The following is a 22,707-nucleotide window of genomic DNA, read 5'->3' as shown; positions in this document are numbered from 1 at the left end:
TTTATATTATCTTAATCTGTAATTGAGACTTTACATTCATTATCAAATACTGAATATGAGAGTGAAAGCAACCAGGTGAATATTTTTAAAGGACATGAGGAAAAGAGAATTAGTTTGTGGAATCAAAGACTTTCACAAATAGCTCAATTTTATAATAGGAAGCAGGTAGCAGCTATTATAATTCTAATTCAGCAAACATTCCACTGGGAAATGACTTAAACTGGATAAAGACAAACAACTTGTCATGTTTTTAGGTAACAAATGATGCTGAGGCTGGATGTACAGTAAAAGCAAAGGGGCATTATTGGTCTCCCAAAATGAAATGGAAGGGTGAATCTATTTACAGAATTCCAAGCCCTGAACAGTTTCCTTAGCAAATGTTAAAGCTACAAAATTCTGCACCAAAGCAAAGTTAAAATATTCTGAGTATCTGCAAAATAATATGGGTACTATGTGTAGACATTTTAATGTTTCTGTGTCCATACACAATATATGAAACATTCAATTTTTGTTTTTTGGTATTGCTTATAAATTAGAACTGTAAATTTCAGTATAAACCCATAGTTTGTTACTAATTTTTTGCCAGTTTTTTCTCTCTGGAATGAAATATTTCTAACTCAAACAGGTAGTAAATCACTTAAACAAATTTTGAACTCTCAAGCTAAATTGTGAAACATTGTTCTGTCACAAGAGGAAGGGATCCTTACATCACAACTTCTTGCTGGAATATACTGGAAGAGTCCCATCTGTGAGGCATACCAGCTTCAGTCTTCAGATACAACTAATCCCTTTTTCCCTTCTTTCCTGTTTTAGCACACTTTGGCAACAAAACAGACAACATTTTGTGATGACAAATATAGTAGTTGCCACACAGGCCAGCAAGAACCCAATCACATCCAAAGAGTGGTACTAGAACCGGTTGAGGTCATAGGAGGCTGGCCACAGGTGTTTGGGTTCCTTTGTGGTGCATGACAAACTTGATCCAGAAGATTGGTCGATCTAGAGGTTTCATTGACTGGTCATGGTGAATTCTTGATAATTTTATAGTATTCTTTTTATATCTAAAGGAGAAACAAAAAGACACCAACATTGAAAGGAAGTTAATTTGCTCAAACAATTCAAAACCATGAAAGGTTTTTGTCAAACAAATGATTTAAAATACATGCCTTAGAATTACAGAAGTAGTAGCAGATTTTTATTTGGGTCTCAAGAAAGTTCGAATTCCTAAATTGGAATTTGCTGATTGAAAAATCGGTGATGATGGAAAATAGGTAGAAAAGTTAAATCTTTTTTAGCAGAGGAAATGATAGCAATTCTATATGCTATATATTGAATGATAGAAATGCTTATTTAGGATAATGCCCTTGAATTTTTAAAGAGGAATTGTGTCGTGGAGGGAGAAATGCTTCCTCACCAGTCTCTGGGCTTCTACTCTTCATAACTCTACTGTCTATTTTCGACCCAGTAGCCAGAATAATTTTTTTTTTTCAAACATCAGATTATGACACTCCTCTGCTCAAAGTTTCTATCTGGCTTCTCATCACATTTAGAATAAAAGCCAAATCTATTATTTGCCCTATACGAGTAGGACCTTAGATGGACAGTACCCTGGCAACCTCTTCTATCACTTTGTCCTGTGCACATTCTGTGGTAGTCACGTTGACCCTTAGCTATTCATTGAGCTGCCAAATGTTTTCTCACATGAGCATCTTTGCACTTTCTGTCACCTTTGTCCCTCTCCTGGAGCAGTCTTCCCTGCAACATCCCAGGGCTGCTTCTACCTCTTCCAGTGTCACATCTCAGAGAGGCTTTTCCTGCCCACACTATGATAGCAACCCTAGGCATTTCTTTTTTATTTGATTTTTTTTCTTACTATTTGATTCCTAGAATTTCTAAGTACAATACATTTAGTAAAATATACCTTCAATTTATGTATAAAGTACATAAGAAAAACACATATCCTAGGGATCAGCTCAAAATTTAAAAATTAGCAAGAAAATTGCCATGAAATGGACATACCAATATACCTATTGTACAGATATTGATAAAGAATTCCACAAGCTACATAGAAGCACCCCATTCTTGGATCTTTTCACTGTTCTTTCCCCAAATTAACTATTATCCTGACTTTTAATACCATAAATTAGTTTTTTTGTTTATATAACAGAATCATAATATATACTCATTTGTTTTTGTCTTTTCTATAGCAGTTGTTGGTTAATTACTATATAGTATTTCAATGTATGACAATACCACAAATTATCTCTATATTTAATGATCAATGGATATTTTGACTATTAGTAATTTTTTAGCCATTACTACTAATGCTGTTATAAACATTCTTCTATACATCTTTTGGATTACATATTTATGCATTTTTGTAGTATACATACCTAGAAGTAGATTTGATGAGAAGGTGAATTTATGATTATGATTTCTTTGTTGACACTGAATTATTTAGAAATATATGGTTACTTTTCAAATTCAGAGATTTTTTAGTTATCTTTTCTTACGGTTCTAACAATTCTAGTCTGGCCAAACAAGATACTCTTTATCATATGAATATTTTCAAATACTGCATCTTGGTTTATGCTAAAGCATATATGGCCAATTCCATTAGTAAATTAATATGCTCTTGAAATACATGTTTTCCCATTGTTTTATATTTGAGGAAGGGAGCAGTGAAAGGGTCCAGGAGGGTGCTTCTATGTAGCTTGTGGAATATATTTATTTATACATAGATAGATAAAATAAGTTACATTTTAAACATGTTCTTCAAAATTTTGGGTACCTATTATTGTGTCATTTTTTTTCTATATCATTGAGAAATGTATTTTAAAATGTCCTGTTATGGTTATATATTTGTACACTTTGTTTTTCCTTTTTGTCTAATTTTACTTTGTTTATTTGGTGGATTTATTAGTAGGTGTTACTAATGAATAATTTTTATTTTATTGAACGATTAACCTATTTATCATTCTGAAATATCTTTATTTTTAGTAGTGCTTCTTGTCTACTGTGTTTTATATTAGTACAATATCTTTGTATGGTTACTGCTGAAATAGATCTTTTTTCTATCTTTATACTTACAATCTTCTTGTACACTACTATTTAAGCATATCTTGTAAACAGTATATAGTTAGTTTTTGAAATCCAGCCTGACAATCTTTGTGTTTAAAAGATTTAGGCTGTTTAGATTTACTGTAACTACTGACATTTTTACATTTGCGTCTATTACCTTACCCTATGTTTTCTGTTTATCAAACCTTTTTTCTTATACTTTCTTGTATCCTTTAAAATTATTTTGTAATTCAATTGTACTATCGTTTTGTTCTTGATAATTCATTTTTTAAAGTATCCCGTAGGTGTTTAATATTAATATAACATGTTAATATAATATAATTATATTAATATACTATAATTACATTGATGTAATATTTTAATATAGTAAAATATATTTTAATATAATAATAATGCTGAGGGTAGTAATAAATGTTCAACTGATAGTCGCAATGCTAGGCACTACAAATTTCACAATGTTATTTTCCTTTGCAATGTGGAAAAACTTAATCATTAAAATTGTATCAAAATTGAAACGTTTTCTGCTTGAAATAACACCGATAGGAGAGCAAGAAATCAACCAACTAGACTGGGAAAAAATATATTTGCAAATATAGGTATTTGTTTCTATAGTATATGAAGAGTCTCTACAATCCAATAACGAGGACAACTAACCCAATAAAAAAACTGGCAAAGCATTGAAATAGACGTTTCCCCAAATAAGATAGATGAATGGCCAATAAGCACAAGAATAGATGCTCAACTTCTTTGGCTATAAGGGAAATGCTAATCGAGACCACAAAGAGAGGCTATTTCATACCTGCTAGGATGCCTGCAATAAAAAAGACTGATGATAACAAGTATTCACGATAATGTGGAAAATGGAACCCTCATACATAGCTGGTAGAAATGTAAAATGGTGCAAACTCTTTGGACATCAGTTTAGCAGTTAATCATAAAGTTACCATAACCCAGAATCGACTTATAGATATCTACCCAAAACGAATGAAAACATATATTCACACAGAAATATGATGCAGTATTCATTATAGCCAAATTTCAGAACACCAAAATGCCCCTGAACTGATAGATGGATAAATAAAACATGCTATATTTATATCATAAAATATTATTCAGCAGTACAAAGCTACAACAGAAAAGAAATTCAAAAATATTATGCTACATGAATTAAGCCAATTAATTATAAAAGATTATATGTTGTATGATTCCATTTATATGAAATATCCAGAAGGGCTAATCTATAGAGATAGAAAGTTGATTAATGGTTCCTTGAGTGTGTATGTGTGTAGGGGAGGAGGTAATTGGAAGTGAATTCTAATGCATGACATTTCCATTTAGGGGTGATTAAAATGTCCTTAATTTATATTATAGTGATGATTTCATAGCTCTGTAAACCTACCATATGTATTTGAATTTTATACTTTAAACAAGTGAATTTTGTGGTATTATATATTTTATTACAAAATATAAATGATAAAATCAATTTTGAGCAAAAAGATAATTTCAGAAATTTTAGATAGTGAATTGATATAATTTATAATATTCTTGTCCATCATTATTTTTTTCTATGGTTCTATCATATATTTTTTAAATGTGTCCTTTTTACAATTACCTATATAACTTGGCAATTTTTGTGTAAAAAATTGTTGCACTAGTTGGTTACCTATTAAATCAATGGTATTAAAAGTCAACTTTGAAATAAGTGTCTGATTAAAAATAAGAGATTTAAGATGGGTTAAATCATGTTAATAATTTTAAAATTAGCTTCTGAAAATGGGATGAAATTCATATTCACTGTTGACAAGAACCTGTCCAAAAATTGTGATACAGAGGCTCATTAATGACTGTCTTCAATGCATTGAGCAAATCTGTACTTGACATTGTGTTGAAGTCCAATCTGACAACTGCTTCCTTGGCCTTCATGTGAGCAATGTTATCAAATTGTTCCGCAAACAAAGGAATGCCCACCATGGGGATCCCGTGGTAGATCGATCGCCTCAGATGCCGTTGGTTCCACCATCAGTTATAAAGGCTTTGGTTTTTGGATGACCTAGGATTGAGTGAATTTCAGCAAATTGTTAATTATAAGTCTTAGAATAAAATGAGAGTTGGGCAATAAAGGTTCTGAAAGAGAAAGTGTATTTAGATAACAGATTAGTATACACTTTAGACTGCATTAAAATGTCTTTCAGAACTCAAAGAGACACCTAAGTCTGCTGGAGAGGTAGTGAAGGCTACGTAGAAGACTGGTGTGTTTCCTGTGACTTGAAAAATGAATATAGGTTGCCAGTGGACAAATATTCTGGAAAGAGAATATTCTGGATTAAAAAAAAAAGAGTATAGGCAGAAAAGAAAAAGTAGGGGCATAGCATATTAGAATATATTCTGTCAATGAATAGTGAAGTCACTGAGTCTGCTCTTTTGTCTTTCAAGGCAGCATTCCTATATGATACTTCATCATTCCTAAAGTATGATGGTGATGACACAGCAATAAGAGAAAGGATAGGGTATACTCTATGATAAAATGTGTTACCACTTCGTGAAAAAAAACTGGATTTTTTTCTATAGAAAATAGAGGGTTACTAGTAATAAAAGAGATGTTATTTTTGTGGCACCTGATACACCCTCAGACTGGGGAAAAGGACTGGTGTAAAGAAATAATTAAGAGAGTGACAAGCCAGAAAGTGTTGGAATATTCTTTGTGACAGGTTACTACACATGAAATGAAGATACTTTGTTTCTGGCCATAAGGAGTGTTAACTATAAAAAATGCCAACTGTTATAGCTTATCCTTTTCCCCTAGGCCAGGGAACTATATGTAACAACGTTAATTTTTATTTTTGAGGTTTTCAATAAGAAATGTTCAGTAAATGTCTTGGTTAATTTTTTAGCACTGTGGTTGGACTGATTCTCATTTCAGTGTTTTCCAGAGTCTTACCAAAAAGGTCATTCTAGGGGATCCATTTATAGAGCCAAGCATTTGGTACTAAGGTATCTGTTGTTTTGTGTGTGTGTGTTTTTTTTGCCATCAAATTTCCATATAACCTGTTAGGGTAAAGTGAGTAACTTATTCCAATAGTAACTACAAATTTTAGTGTGTTAGATTCTAAATAGATTAAGAGACATCTAGTTAAACCCCTTACATATTACAGCTAAGGAAATGAGGACAAGAGATGTTAGATAATGAGAACGAATAAAACACTGATATAGGAAGAATACTCACATTAATTACATGTACTTATTTTTGTATTCAATTGGTATGAATGCAATGATGTTTCACATTTAGGGGTTAGACAAATGAGATTGTCAATGATCATGTCAAGCATATAAAATACCTTAGATAGTCATGTAATTTTAGTGCAAAAACAGTATCAAATTAATAATTTTCACATATATTTTGTTTTAACTATTTTACTATCTCTCTTTCAGATTTACTATATGTATATATATTTTCGGTTTTATTATAGTTTTGTTTTAATTAGAGTTTAACAGGGTGACATTTGTTAGTAAAGTTACATAGATTTCAGGTGTACAATTCCGTATTATATCATCTATAAATCCCATTGTGTGTTCACCATCCAGAGTCAGTTCTCCTTCTATCACCATATATTTGATCCCCTTTACCCTCATCTACCACCCCCGCCTTACCCTCTGGTAACCACTATTGTCTGTGTCTATGAGTTTTTGTTTTTCATTTGTTTGTCTTGTTCTTTTGTTGTTTTTGGTTTATATACCACATATCAGTGAAATCATGTGGTTCTCTGCTTTATCTGTCTGACTTATTTCGCTTAGCATTATAATCTCAATCCATCCATGTTGTCACAAATGGTCCTACGTCATCTGTTCTTACCGCTGAATGGTATTCCATTGTGTATATATACCACAACTTCTTTATCCATTCGTCTATCGAAGGACATTTTGGTTGTTTCCATGTCTTGGCCACCGTAAATAAAGCTGCAGTGAACATTGGAGCACATGTGTCTTTATGTATAAATGTTTTCAGATTTTTTGGGTAGATACCCAGGAGAGGGATTGCTGGGTCATATGGTAATTCTATTCGTAATTTTTTGAGGAACCTCCACACTGCCTTCCATAGTGGCTGCACCAGTCTGCATTCCCACCAACAGTGTATGAGGGTTCCTTTTTCTCCACAGCCTCTCCAACACTTGTTACTATTTGTCTTGTTGATGATAGCCATTCTGACTGGGGTGAGGTGATATCTCATTGTGGTTTTTATTTGCATTTCTCTGATGATTAGTGATGTTGAGCATTTTTTCATATGTCTATTTGCCATTTGTATGTCCTCTTTGGAGAAATGTCTCTCCAAGTCCTCTGCCCATTTTTCAACTGGATTGTTTGCTTTCTTGTTCTTGAGTTGTTTGAGTTCCTTATATATTTTGGGTATTAGTTCCTTATCGGAGGCTTTGTTTGCAAATATCTTCTCCTGTTTTGTTGGTTCCCTCTTTATTTTGTTGATGGTTTCTTTTGCTGTGCAGAAGCTTTTTAGTTTGATATAGTCCCATTCATTTATTTTAGGTTTTACTTCCCTTGCCTTTGGGGTCAAATTCATAAAATGCTCTTTGAACCCAAGGTCCATAAATTTAGTACCTATGTTTTCTTCTATGCAGTTTATTGTTTCAGGCCTTATGCTTAAGTATTTGATCCAGTTTGAATTAATTTTGGTACATGGTGACAGATAGCAGTCCAGTTTCATTCTTTTGCAAATAAATTTCCAAATCTCCCAGCACCATTTATTGAAGAGGCTATCTTTTCTCCATTGTATGTTTTTTGTTTCTTTGTCAAAAATTATCTGTCCATACTTATGTGGTTTTATTTCTGGGTTCTCAATTCTATTCCATTGGTCTATGTGTCTGTTTTTCTGCCAATGCCATGGTGTTTTGATTATTGTGGCCCTGTAGTACAAGCTAAAGTCAGGGAGTGTGATACCTCCAGCATTGTTCTTTTTTCTTAAGATTGCTTTGGCTATTTGGGCTCTTTTGTGGTTTCAAACAAATCTGATGATTTTTTGTTCTGTTTCTTTAAAAAATGTCATTGGGATTTTGATGGGGACTGCATTAAATCTGTATATTGCTTTGGGTAATATTGTCATTTTAACTGTGTTGATTCTTCCAATCCATGAGCACGGAATGTCTTTCCATTTCTTTGTGTCTTCTTCAGTTTCTTTTAAAAATGTCTTATAGTTTTCAGCATATAGGTCCTTCACATCCTTGGTTAAGTTTATTCCTAGGTATTTTATTCTTTTTGCTGCAATTGCAAAAGGAATTGATTTTTTTATTTCTTTTTCTGAGATTTCATTGTTAGTGTATAAGAATGCAATGGACTTTTGCACGTTGATTTTGTAGCCAGCAACTTTACTGTATTCGTTGACTGTTTCTAATAGCTTTTTGGTGGAGTCTTTAGGGTTTTCTCTATACAGCATCATGTCATCTGCAAAGAGTGACAGTTTAGCTTCTTCATTCCCAATTTGGATGCCTTTTATTTCTTTCTCTTGCCTGATTGCTCTGGCGAGGACTTCCAACAGTATGTTGAAAAGCAGAGGTGATAGGGGACAGCCCTGTCTTGTTCCTGAACGTAGAGCAAAGGGCTTCAGTTTTTCACCGTTAATTACGAGATTAGCTGAGGGTTTATCATGTATCACCTTTATTATGTTAAGGTATTTTCCTTCTGTACCTATTTTATTAAGTAGTTTAATCATAAATGGATGTTGTATCTTGTCAAATGCTTTTTCTGCATCAATTGATATAATCATATGATTTTTGTCCTTTGTTTATGCAATATATCACATTGATGGATTTGCATATGTTGAACCATCCTTGTGCCCCTGGGATAAACCCTACTTGGTCGTGATGAATAATCTTGTTAATGTATTGTTGCATTCGATTTGCTAGAATTTTGTTTAGGATTTTTGCATCTGTATTCATCAGAGATATTGGTCTGTAGTTTTCTTTTTTTGTTTTGTCCTTACCAGGTTTTGGTATCAGGGTAATGTTGGCCTCATAAAATGAGTGAGGGAGTACTGTCTCTTCTTCAATTTTTTGGAAGATTTTGAGCAGGATTGGTATTAGATCCTCTTGGAAAGTTTGGTAGAATTCACTAGTGAAGCCAGATCTGGTCCCTGACTTTTGCTTTTGGGAAGGTTTTAGACGACTGATTCAATTTCATTACCGGTGATCGGTCTTGTTAGATTTTCCAATTCTTCTCTGTTCAGGCCAGAAAGGCTGTATGTTTCTAAGAACTTGGCCTTTTCTTCTAGGTTATTGAATTTGGTGGCATATATTCCTTTATTGTATTCTTGGATGATCCTTTATATTTCTGTAGCATCCGTGATAACTTCCCCTCTTTCATTTCTGGTTTTATTAATGTCTTTTCTCTTTTTATCTTAGTAAGTCTAGTCAAGGGTTTGTCAATTTTGTTAATCTTTTCAAAGAACCAGCTCTTTGTCACATTAATTTTTTCTATAGTCTTTTTGTTCTCTATTTCATTTAGTTCTGCTCTGATTTTTATTATTCCCTTTCTTCTGCTGACCTTGGGTTTCATTTGTTCTTCTTTTTCAGTTCTTTAAGGTGTAACGTGGGGTTATTTATTTGGGATTTTTCTTGTTTCTTGAGATAGGCCTGTAATGATATAAATTTCCCTCTTAAAACTGCTTTTGCTGCATCCCCAAAATTTTGGTAGGATGTATTTTCATTCTAATTTGTTTCTATGTATCTTTTGACCTCTCCTCTTATTTCTTTTTTGACCTGGTCGTTCTTTAAGATATGTTGTTTAATCTCCATGTATTTGTGTTTTTTCCTGCTTCATTTTTGCAGTTGATATCCAATTTCAAAGCCTTGTGATCAGAGAATATGCTTGATAAGATTTCAGTCTTCTTAAATTTGCTGAGGCTAGTTTTATGTCCTGATATATGGTCTATCCTTGGGAATGTTCCATGTACACTAGAATAGAATGTATAGTCTGATGTTTTAGGATGAAGTGCTCTATAAATGTCAGTTATGTCCATTTCATCCAATGTGTCATTTAGGGCTGCTATTTCTTTATTTATTTTCTGTTTGGATGATCTATCCACAGCTGTCAATGATGTATTTAGGTCCCCTAGTATAATTGTGTTTTGGTCTGTTTCTCCCTTTAGTTCTGTCAGTAGTTGCTTGGTATATTTCAGTGCTCCCTGATTGGGGGCATAAATGTTGATGACTGGTATGTCTTCTTGTTGTATAGTCCCCTTTACCATTGTGAAATGTCCATCTTTGTCTCTTGTTACGTTTTTTACCCTGAAGTCTGTTTCTTCTGATGTCAGTATGGCTACACCTGATTTTCTCTGGATACCATTTGCTTGGAGTGTCAATTTTCACCCTTTCACTTTAAATCTGTGTCCTTGTAGCTGAGATGTGTCTCTTGGAGACAGCATATGGTTGGGTTTAGTTTTTTTAATCCAATCTGCTACTCTATGCCTTTTTATTGGTGAATTCAGTCCATTTACATGTAGGGTGATTATTGATATGTGAGGATTTCCTATCATTCTATCTTTAGTTTTCTGGTAAGGCTGTGTCTCCATTGTTTCTTTGCTTTGTTGTTGTTGACTATTATTTCTGTGTGGTGGTATTCTGTGATTTTTCCTTCTCTTTCTCCTTTTGTTACAGTATGTATTTCAGCTCTAGATTTTTTTTTTTGAATGGCTACCAGTAAGTTTATGTAAAAGAAAGTTTGATATTTAGAGTATTCCGTTTTCTTCAGCATACTGTCTCCGTTTATTTATTTCTTTTTGTGTGATGAGGGAAGTGCTTTTTTTATGTCCGCTAGTTCCATAAGTTATTTTATTAGAGTTTTACATCTTTTGATTTACAAAATCAATGCAATAAGCTATTTGTGAAAAGTAATTGTGAATTTTAGCAATTTATTAATAAATAATTTTTACTTAATAAGTAAGTATGCTTAGCTTCTTCTAGCTTGCTAATTATTAATCTGCTTCTAAGAAACATGTCAAGTGATAATTTTTACCTAAGTATAGTGTTATCACTATGGCTAGGATTGAAAATTCTTAAAATGTACAAAGGAGCACATTGGCACTTCATAAAGAAAAGTATAGCTGTGGAAAAAGATCAAATGTGATGATGCTAAATTTTATTCACCCTACTGTTAACACTTCATGATGTGCTACAATGTACTGACAGCATTGATTAATATGGTTAATTAATCATAACTGGCCACGCCATTTCCAGGCTCGGTACCAAAATTAGGTCCAGATTTTGGGATTCCCAAGCAATCCTCAAGCTGGATTCTAGCTTAGAAGTGGTTTACATCTATTTGCTGTGTGAGTATTCATGTAACTTCAGGTTCTCAGCAAACTATCATGGGTGATACGGAGAAAGCTACATCTGTTAGGAAGTTAAAAAGTAGTTCACAAATACCCAGAGACTGCAAATGTATGTATTAAAAATGATTTCTTACCGTATTTCATGGAGAAGGGGGCATCTGAAACTGTCCCATACCGGCCTTGCTTCTGGATGCTCTATTTTATATTTATTTCTCCTTGGCCCACATTTTATAAAGCACGTGGCCACCTTAAGGGACGGACCCACCTCCATCTTTTGTTTTAAGTCTTCCTGCTTCAGACTTTAGCAGGGCCCAGCCCACCAGGGAGGTTTTCTCTTTCTTTTTTATGGGCCAGTTTTTCTCTTTATCGAAATCGCCATGGCTGGTTTGGGTACCTGGATGCAGCTTCGTGAGCCTTGGACATCCTTTCTCTGAATAGCACCCTGAAAAACACAGGGCATAGGCCTATTCCAAAATTCAGGGGAAGTAAGAGAGGCCTAGATGACCTGGCCTAAAGGGCATGTTGCCTTTCTGTTTAATGTTACTGTGAAAATTTAACTCCTTTCTGAGAACTTCTGTATTATCTGCTATGCACTCAGGAATCCTTCCAGGAAAAGGGACAAATGACAGGACAGAATTTGGTGATATGTGTACCTAGCTAGAATACCATTATGATACCAAACTTCACTCTGTATCTCATAAATGCACTTCTTGGTTATCACAATTTTAATGCCAAAGTTATTGTCAATCAAAAACATCCTTGCATCACTTTAGCTCCTGCTGTATGTGTTTTGGTTTTAAACTGATATCTGAGATAAATTGAAGCTATTAGGGTATTTTTGTCTCGCCTTTTGTGGAATCTGGGCAAGGGCTGATGCAATCACATTGGCTCTTTCTTCTGTCATGTTATTGACCATTGACCCCAGAGAAAATACCACAATACCATTTTCCTCAGAGCTCTGGGCAAACTCTTACATTTCCTGTGGAGAAACATTTGCTTCATAAAAGAACAGCACAGCAAACACTATTGAAAGGATGGCTACAAACAACTACCAAGAGAAAAGCAAGTATTATCAGGAATTAATGTAGTGCCTTTTTAAAAATTGTAGTAAAATACATATAACCTAAAATTTGCCATCTTAAACTTTCCTAAGAGTTCAGTAATGTTAAATATATTCTTTTTGTTATACAACCAATCTGCAGAACTTTTCATTTTGCAAATTTGGAACTATACCCATTATAGAGTTTTTCCCCATTTCCACTTTCATCAGTCTCTGGCAAATGATATTCTACTTTCTGTTTTCATGAATTTGACTAAATACGTCATATATCTAGCAGTATTTATCTTTTGTAAGTAATCCATTTCACTTAGCATAATGTCCTTAAGTTTCATCCATGTTGTAGCATGTGTTAGAATATTCTCTATTTTAAGCTTGAGAATATTTCATTGTGCATAAATACCAAATTTTGTTTAGTGATTCACCTGTTGATTGACACGTTTCCACCTTTTGACTCTTGTGAATAGTGCTGCTGTGAAGGTGGGTGTTCAAATGAATGTCTCATCATGATCCTAATTTCCATTGTTTTGGATATATAACTATAAGTGGAATTGCTGGACTAAACGATAATTCTATACTTAACTTTTTGAGGAAACTCCATTACTTTTTCATCAGTAGCTGTTTATAGTATACCTAATCTCCCATTTCCTTTGGGAGCGTACAATTGATCTGTTACATATTTCCTTTATAATGCATATTTGTGAAATGTGTGTTTGTGTGTGTAAAAGCAAGAAATGAAATACAGTCTGTACATATAGTACTGAGGAGGAAATGCCCTTAGACAATATTATATGCAAACTTTTCATTTATAATTGTTATTAATTACTAACATAGATTCTTGGAAGGCAGCCAAACAGCAGGCTATTAACTCACCTTTAATTCTTTATTTTTATAGTTCTACTTAAATCACTTGTGTTTAATCTAAGCTGGTTTTTTAGATAATTATATTTTTGTTTTGTCTTTGTATTTTATTTCTCTGACTATAAACACTAAGAAAAAGTATATTATGACCTCACCTTAACCTTTGTCAGTATTTCCAAAACTCTCCCCATAAATCAATCTTTAAAGGCTGGAGGTTCAGGACTGTCATTCATGAGTCTGGCTTTCCTGTGTGGAATTTCCATTAAATAGCCCTAAGATTCCTTTTTATAATTCAGAAATGCTATAATTGTATAGTATTTATTTGAGTGACCATACTTCTGTCTTGTTTACACATGACAGCTTTTGCCCTGAAATCATATTGCAAAATGGACGTCCTAGTAGAATGTGCTGAGTGTCACTGGTTATGAGGGGCTTTATCATCCAAGGGATCACCTGCTCCACAGTGGGAGAGGTACAGCTGGGCTTTCTGCAGCAGAGATCTGGTCACCCTCCTAAGTAGCTCAATTCAAATTCAATTCATATTTATAAGGTAGGTGCAAAAGTAGTTGCGGTTTTGCAATGTTAATCTTTTAAACTGAAATTACTTTTGCACCAACGTAATATATTACTTTCTAGGTTAGAGTAATTCCTCTGCTCAATGTACTCTTCTACCAAAAACACAAAGTAGACAAGCCAAAAGTTTCCTTTATATTTTATCAAAACTGCGTAGTCATCATTTTTTCCCCGTCCTGTTTTAATTCATTATTTGTTATTTTCTCTCTGGAAAACAGTGACCTAGTCCGTCCAATATAAACAATATATTTTCTCATCCTCTCATCCTAATCGTTGTAAAGCTTCTTTTTCAAGTTGTTTTTGTTTATTTGTTTGTTTACAGAATAAAGAAAAGAGGAAAAGTTTTTCAAACTTAACACCTTGCAAACTCTGCATTGTCCAGATAATTGTTCAAAAGTATAATTCCACCTTGATGGCATTAGTTTTATATGAACATCACTGTATTTTTCTATGGTTAACATTGTGAATCCTCATAATCTGTGGGACGCCAGTAACCTGTAGCAACATTATAGTTACCGGTGTTCAATGTTTTGTCTCATTACCTCTCTGCCAGTAGCTTTCTTCAACTGTGCTGTGGAAGATGGTTCCCTACAGTACTATAGTAATACAGTCTCTCCTTATAGATTAAGACATTGACATAGGCTGGTCATTCTCATTTTGTGACATCCTTATAAAAACGAGACATGTTCATTGATAGAACATCTGGAAAAGTATGAAAAGAAGTCAAAAGGATCCAAGATTCACCCCTACTTCTCATTCAGGAATATCCTCTGTGAAATTTATATACATTTTTACACATCTTGATTATTTTTATCTGTATAGTATCATATGAGTATATTATAAAGTCAAAATCTATATGCATTTTTAAGAATCTTGTTGCCATTTGCCAAATTCTTCTTTTTAAAAAAATTTTATTAAAATATAGCTAACATATAATATTGTATTAGTTTCAGGTGTACCCCATAGTTATTCAACATTTATATACCTAAAGAAGTGATCGCCATGATAAGTCCAGCAACCATCTGACACCGTACCACGCTATCACAATATTATTGACCATCCCTATGACTTATTTCTTCTATACCTGGAAATTTGCACCTCTTATTCCCCTTCACCTTTCCCCTACCCCTTTTAAAATTTTTCAATTACAGTTGGCCTTCAATGTTGTTTTATATTAATTTCAGCTGTACACATATTGTTTAGACATTTATATAATTGAAGAAGTGATCCTCCTGACTAGTTTTGCACTATACATAGTTATTACCATATTATTGACTATATTCAATAATTGCAATATACATAGTTATTACCATATTATTGCACTATACACAGTTATTACCATATTATTGACTATATTCCCTATACTTTACATCCCTATGACTATTTTGTAACTATAAGTTTGTACTACTTACTCCCTTCCTCTTTTACACACTGCCGTCAACCCCCTCCCATCTGACACCATACATAGTTATTACAATATTATTGACTATATTCCTTATGCTATATCTTAAATCCCCATGATTACTAGGTAACAACCAATTTGTACTTCTTAATCCCTTCCCCTCTTTCACTCATCCCCAACCCCCTTCCCATCTGGCAACCATCAAAATGTTCTCTATGTCTATGAGTTTGTTTCTGTTTTGTTTGTTTGTTTTGTTCTTTAGAGTCCACATATAAGTGAAATCACATTGCATCTGTCTCATCACTGTCTCACATACTTCACTCAGCACAGTTCCCTCTAGGTCCATCCATGCCACTGCAGGTGGCAAGAACCCATTCCCTTCCCTGGCTGAGCAATGTTCCATTGTATATATGTATCACCTCCTCTTTATCCATTCATCCATTGACAGACACCCAGGCTGCCTCATCTTGGCCTTTGTAAACAATGCTGTAATGAACATATGGATGCACATGTTCCCTCGAAGTAGCGTTTGGGTTTATTCAGATAAATACCCTGAAGTGAGATTGCTTGGTCCTTTTTTGTCTCTTGTTACAGCTTTGTTTTAAAGTCTGTTTTGTCTGGTATTAGTATTGGTACCCCAACTTTTTTTCCCCCCGTTTTCATTAAATATCTTTTCCCATCCCTTTATACTCCATCTGTGTGTGTCTTTCAATCTGAAGTGAGTCTCTTGAATGCAGCATATGTAAGGGTCTTGTTTCCATGTCCATTCAGCCCTCTTATGTATTTTGAGTGGAGCATTCAATTCATTTACATTGAAAGTAGTTGTTGATAGATATGTAGTAGATATGTAATTGCCATTTTTTTATTCATAATTTTGATTATTTTTTTCCATCTTAAAGAAGACCCTCTAACATTCCTTTTAATGCTGGTTTGGTGGTGATGAACTCCTTTAGCTTTTTCTTGTCTGGGAGGCTCTGTATCTGTTCTTCAATTCTAAATGATAGCTTTTCTGGGTCTACTAATCTTGGTTGTCGGTCTTTGCTTTTCATTACACTGAACATTTTGTGCCAATCCCTTCTGACCTGCAAAATTTCTATTAAGAAATAAGCTGACAACCTTATGGGAGTTCCCTTATAAGTTACTAGTTGCCTTTCTCTTGCTGCTTTTAGGATTCATTGTTTTTAACCTTTGCCATTCGAATTATAATGTGCCTTGTGGGCCTTTTTGGGTTCATCTTGATTGGGACTCTGCACTTTCTGGGTTTGGATGTCTGTTTTCTTCACCAGGTCAGGAAAAGTTTCAGTGATTAGTTCTTCAAATAGGTTCTCAATCCCTTGCTTTCTTTTCTCTCTTCTTTTTCTGGTACCCCTATGATGTGAATGTTGTTATGCTTCATGTTGTCCAGAGGTCTCTTAAACTGTCCTCGTTTTTTGTATTCGTTTTTCTTTCTGCTCTCCCAATTAGGTGTTTTATGCTATCTTGTCTTCCACATCATTGATTCGGTCCTCTGCTTTATCCAGTCTGATGGTGATTCTGTCTAGTGCATTCTTCATTTCAGTTATTGCATTTTTCACTTCTGACTGGTTCTTTTTATGGTTTCTATGACATTTTTTATGCTTGCTTTCTTTGTTGGAGTTCTCACTAAATTCCTTGAGCATCCTTATAACTATTGTTTTGAACTCTGTTTCTGGTAGGTTGCTTGTCTCCATTTTGTTTAGATCTTTTTCTGGAGTTTTCTCCTGTTCTTTCATTTGGGATGTATTTCTTTGTTTCTTCATTTTGGCTGCATTGTTGTTTATGTCTATGTATTAGGTAGATCTGCTGTATCTCCCAGCTTTAGCCAGGTGGCCTTATGTAGTAGGTGCTCTGTGGGGCCCATTGGCACGGTCTTTCTGGTCACCTGCACTGGGTGCTCCAGGAGTGTCCCTTGTGTGTGCCCTCATTATAGTTGAGCCTTGATTGCTATTGGCACCTCAGTGGGTGTTACTGACCCTCAGGATGACTGGCTGGGGGATTTTGCTACATCCACAGCTTACAGGCTGCTGTGCGGGGGCCTTACCCCAATGAATGGGATTTGCTCCAGTGGGCTCTGGTGCCTATTGAGACCACCCTTTTGATATGCCACTTGTGGGGCTAATTGAGTAGTGCTCTGCTGTGATCTGAAGCTAACTTCCAAATATGTTGGTTCTGGAGCTTCTTGCGAGGGGCTCTGGTGCAGGCCCAGGTCACCCATAGCCTGTGGCCAGCTAGGGGCAACCTAATAAGAGCTACAAAACAATCCTTGGTTGTTCACTGCCTGCACTAACCCTGGAGGCATGTGGGAGAGGACATGTGAGCTGAGGACGTCTGCCACCACTACCAGGCCTTGGGTTGCTTCACAAAATGCCAGAACGCCCTGAGGCCTGCTGCCACCTGTCAACTCCTTTAAGGTTCAGCTACCGATAATGCCTCGTGTGGTATGCAAGTTGGGTGAGGCAGGGTCTCAAGGAATCACTAGAGTGGGAAGAGTTGAGGTAATCAGGTTAATGTAAATTCTGGGTTGTTGCTGGTGATGAGCCTGAAACTTCTCAGCAGAAGTCTGAGAGCACACCAAGGCCAGTCACCACCTGCCTGGGTTCTTTAGGACTCTGATAGTTTTCCAAGAAAGAATGCAGTATGGTCAGGGCTTGCTGCTCTTGGAGAGAGTGCCTCCTTCATTGAGAGAGTTGGGTGGGTTGGGGTCCCAGTGAGTCAGCGGAATGGAGCTGTGGAGCTCATCAGGCCAATCAGGTTCAGATTTGACCATAAGCATAGGGAGATGGATCAACACAGGAAAAATTGCTCCTACCTGCCAGCTGCACAGGACCAGAACCCCTCACAAGTAAAACGTCGACTGTCCTCCAGCCCTCAACTCAAAGCCATACAACTCAGTGTGTCCCCATATGTCTCCGACACCCTCCACTGTCCCCCTGCTGGAGCACAAGGTGAGTGCCTTGGGAGTAAGAGAGTCTGTGCACAGGACATGTAAGGGAACGCCTGGGTTTCCCTCTAACTTCCCTCTCCGAATGGTAGAAATCCCCACTGTTTCACAGCCAGAGGTTATGGGGGTTCCTCGTCCTGGAACCAGTACTCTGGGTTGGGGAGGCTGGTGTGTAGCTGGGGTCTCTCGCTCCTCTGGGGTAAGCTCCATGGATGAGCTATCCCTCCTGGTTCTCAGCCTCCACATGGAGGTTTTGGGTTTGCCTTTTCTGCATCTCCACCCTTCCTACCAGTCTTAATGTGGCTTCTTTATATCCTTAGTCATAAAACTTCTGTTCAGCTAGACTTCTGAAGGTTCTCTACATTGAATGTTCTATAACTTAGTTGTAATTTTAATTTGTTCATGGAAGGAAGCAGACACAGTGTTTATGTCTACTTGGCCATCTTGGATCTCTCCTGTATTGTACATATTCCCTGTCATCATTTTTGACAGGCAGCTATGATGATGAGAAATATTTTTGCTGAGGAATCTTTACTGAGATTTTGTACAGGCAGAGAATATCTGCTGTAATAAGCAAATCTCTTTTATGCTCTAGGTGTCAAACCCTGGGATCTTAAATGAGGAATTGTTTAAATGCTGTAGTGAAGACAAGTGAACGTTGGGTTTGGTTGCCAATATTATTGGGACACACATTTATATCATTGAGGAATGGTGTTCCCTTTAAGCTAGAATACTGGTGATGAGCCTAAATCCTTACAATTTTTTTTTAGTATTTCAACTTGCTCATCTGATCACCAAATTATGTATACATTTACTTTTAAGTACTTCACATGTTCTCATATGTTCTCTATGACTTTGATAGAAAGCAATCTTGATCTATTGGAAACCAGTTCTTATTAAATAAGGAATCATCAAGATAGGATGACACATATTAGGTTACTAATAATATCCTTAGTTATATTAACAAAAATAACAATAGTGATAATAGTTCATACTCTATATATGTGCCAGACACATTTTAAATATTTTATGAGGATTAGGTAATTTTTTTCTATTGAGTAGAAATATGAGGTTGATATTGTAAGAGTAGGTGTAGTCATATTTTTAATGTTTAGCTTTCCATCACGTGTTGCCTGAACTCACACAACAACCTCATGTATGGTCTGCCTTTCCACTCTTGCTCCTGTGCAATTCAATCTAGTGACTGTAACTTGAGGGGGTTTTTTAAAAGGAAATCTCATCTCTCTCGATTTTCACTCCCTTTTCTCCTTTTTATTGGCTCCTGAATCCTTTTATTAGATGCTTCAAAATACTTATAATTACTTAATCTCTAACTTCCCCAGCATCATCTGCCTCTTTATTCAACCCCTTCCTGATATACTGAATTAAACTTTTTGGGAACTGTCATTATTCTTCCTGCTTTATCTTTTGTGTCTTTCTCCCTATCCCTTCCTCCTATTACTGCACATATTTCAGGTCTCAATTATCGATGATATGAAATACTTTGTATGATTCCTGCTGGGTGTTCTCAAGTATTGTCGTTTTTCTTTATAAAACTTTTCACACAATTTTTAATTACTTGCTATATTCCATCTTTTCCAGCAGCATGTTACATGTCTATGATGGATATTGTGTCTACATTATTTCTCTGAATATCTAGCTTTCTAGTACTTATCTCTGGACTATGCTAGTCACTTTAAGAATATTGTTTGAATGAATGGTTGACAGTTTCTTATGTGTTGAATAATTTAATTTACTTAATTAACTGACCCTATTCCTAAAGTCTACCGGGTGTAATACTTTATTTTCTAATGATAATGAAATTCAGATTCTTCTAATGGTATTGAAATATTTAAAATTTTAATTGTCAGTTCATTTTACCCAGTTCCTCATATCTCTCACATTGTGATCAAACATTCTAAACAAAGAACACAGATATACTCCTACTGAAAATGCAAAATAAAGCAAAACAAACAGTAGTAGGTTTTATCTCAGGTTTGCAGTGGCGTCCTACAACAAATTCAAAATGTGGCAAGAGTGGGTGAGGAAATTCAAAATTCTGGTAGCTTCGAATGAGCCACATTTCAGCTTTCCCCTTTTATTATTGTAGTGGGTTTAATTATTTATCAGTTATTGTAGTAGGTTTTCCTGAAGGGAAAAGGAAACAAAAGGTAGAAAAATCAGAATATTGTAATGTGAATATACCAGGTAATTTTCTAAAAGGATCTTGGAATAATGTAGACAAAGATGTTTAAAGGTGCCTTGGTTTGAAAATATTATATATGTGTGTGTGTGTGTGTGTGTGTGTGTTTGTATTTATATACAAAGTATAGTAAACTTTTATGTCTAATGTCACAGCAGTATATTCAGCATCATAAAAATTATTAATCTATATTAAACATGTATTTGTTTACTGTGTAAAGCTTCAAAACTAACTAATGCAAATGTAAACAATGATTTCAACTCCTCAATCAATTAACCCTACATTCACATGAAAGCAACTTTCCGTAGAATACCCAGTCTAGATTCTATAATTTAGCAAGCTATTCCCTTGTTCCTAGATTTTCCAAGTAAACTGTGATTATCACTATTGTTATTTGGAAACTCTCAAAAGAGAGTTTGGCTACTATTACACTTGGTTCATGTTAAGAACTTAATTAATATTTGTGTAGTAAATAAAAGTATGTGAAGAAAATAGCTGAAAATATTTCATAAAGTATGGAAAAAGATGTGTCCACCCTTAATTTTGGCTCATTTTGTCTTTAATGGAGACATAGTTTTTTAAAAATCAGCTAATAACTTGATTGTCCATCCTTCAACAAGATTTTAGGCGTTTAAAACAGGTGATTTGTAAGTACTTAGTGAAAGAATGTAATTAATCAGTTTCCTAAGTCTGAAATAGAGCCACTTTATCTCTCAATTGTGAAAGATCCTTTGGGTAATATGGCAAAATAATTTCAATGAAAATAAGCTATGCATGTCAGGCAGTGAAACTACTCTGTACAATACTATAATAGTAGATACATGACATTATGAATTTGTCCAAAATCATAGACTGTATATCAAGAGTGAAACTTTATGTGAACTGTGGACTTTGGATGGTGATGATATGTCAATATATTTTCATTAATTGTAACAAATGTAATTCCCTGGTAAGAGTGTTGATGATAGAAGGCACATGTGATGGGACAGGGCATATATGGTAAATCTCTACTTAATATTGCTATAGACCTAAAACTCCTCTGTAAAATAAAGACTATTACAAACAAACAAAAAAGAATGGGTATGTGATTGCTTAAATTTGTGGTCTCCAACTTCCTGGAATGTCCTATATTAGTAATTGACAACAGGGTTCAAAGTGACCTTATAATTTAAGCATTCTATAATATTTGTGAGATTGAAAGATCACTTTATAATTTTATTTTATCATTTCCCTTATAAAAGACAAATTCCTCTAACTTACTATTTACACAAACACCTCCCGAGGTCCTACAAAAGTTAGGACTTCATGCTACCAACTGAAAACATGACTTACCTCGTACTTGGCTGTAAAACTGATCCCACTTCTTATGAAATGTTTGGAACCAGAAGTCAAAGTAAAGCATATATATCATATTTCGTACCCTCTCTATGAATGTCATTGGATCACTTAATCCTGACAAAACAATAGGTACATAGGATGGAGGGGTTGGAAGTCCTCCACTACTTTTCAATTGTGTTGCCTGGAAAGAAGCGGAGACTGTATACTAAAGGTATTTTAAGTATCTCAGCCAGCAGCTCCCACAGGGTACCATGGCATCTGCAAAAATGACATCAAACCTTGATTCTTGTAGTTTTGTCGTAAGTTTCTTGTTAAAAATGACAAATTTACAGAGCTTTTCACCAGAGTTAGAAAATTCTGCAAAGATTTGCATTAGTGAAAAATATGTCCATAATGTATCTTTTGACTTATACATATCCACTTAGAGATCAGCTGTGTGAACAAAACCTCCACATCGTCTTTTGTTAAAGAGGTAGGGTAAGTCATAAAAAATAAAGTTGATTCTTAACTCACATCATGTACAAAAATTAGCTTAATATGAATCAAAAACTTTATGAACTGTAAAACTGTTAGAAGAAAACATAGGAGTAAATCTTCTTGACCTTAGATTTGACAGTGGTTTCTTGGATATAAAAGCATAGGCAACCAAAGTAGAAATAATTAATTTGACCTAATGAAAAAAATAAAAAAAATTGTGCATTAAAGGACACCATGAAGAGAGTGAAATGACAACCCACAGAACTGGAGAATATATTTGCAAATCATAAATCTGATAAAGGACTTGTATCAGGAATATATAAGGAATTCTTACAATTCAATAGAAAGACAAAACAACACAGTTAAAAAGGGGAAAAGGGAAAAATCGTAGAATATCACCACCCTGAAATAACAGACAGCAAGA

At 34.8% G+C, this 22,707-nt stretch overlaps 1 pseudogene; it reads right to left on the bottom strand.

Annotated features, from left to right (window-relative positions):
- Positions 1-749: 749 nt before the first annotated feature.
- LOC109436811 (UDP-glucuronosyltransferase 2B31) lies at positions 750-22,221 on the bottom strand (annotated as a pseudogene).
- Between the last annotated feature and the right edge of the window lie 486 nt (positions 22,222-22,707).

Source organism: Rhinolophus sinicus, linkage group LG02 (genome assembly GCF_036562045.2).
Source record: "Rhinolophus sinicus isolate RSC01 linkage group LG02, ASM3656204v1, whole genome shotgun sequence".
NCBI classification, from domain to species: domain Eukaryota; kingdom Metazoa; phylum Chordata; class Mammalia; order Chiroptera; family Rhinolophidae; genus Rhinolophus; species Rhinolophus sinicus.
The sequence above is the reverse complement of the archived record's forward strand: the minus strand, read 5'-3'. Positions and strand labels throughout refer to the sequence as shown.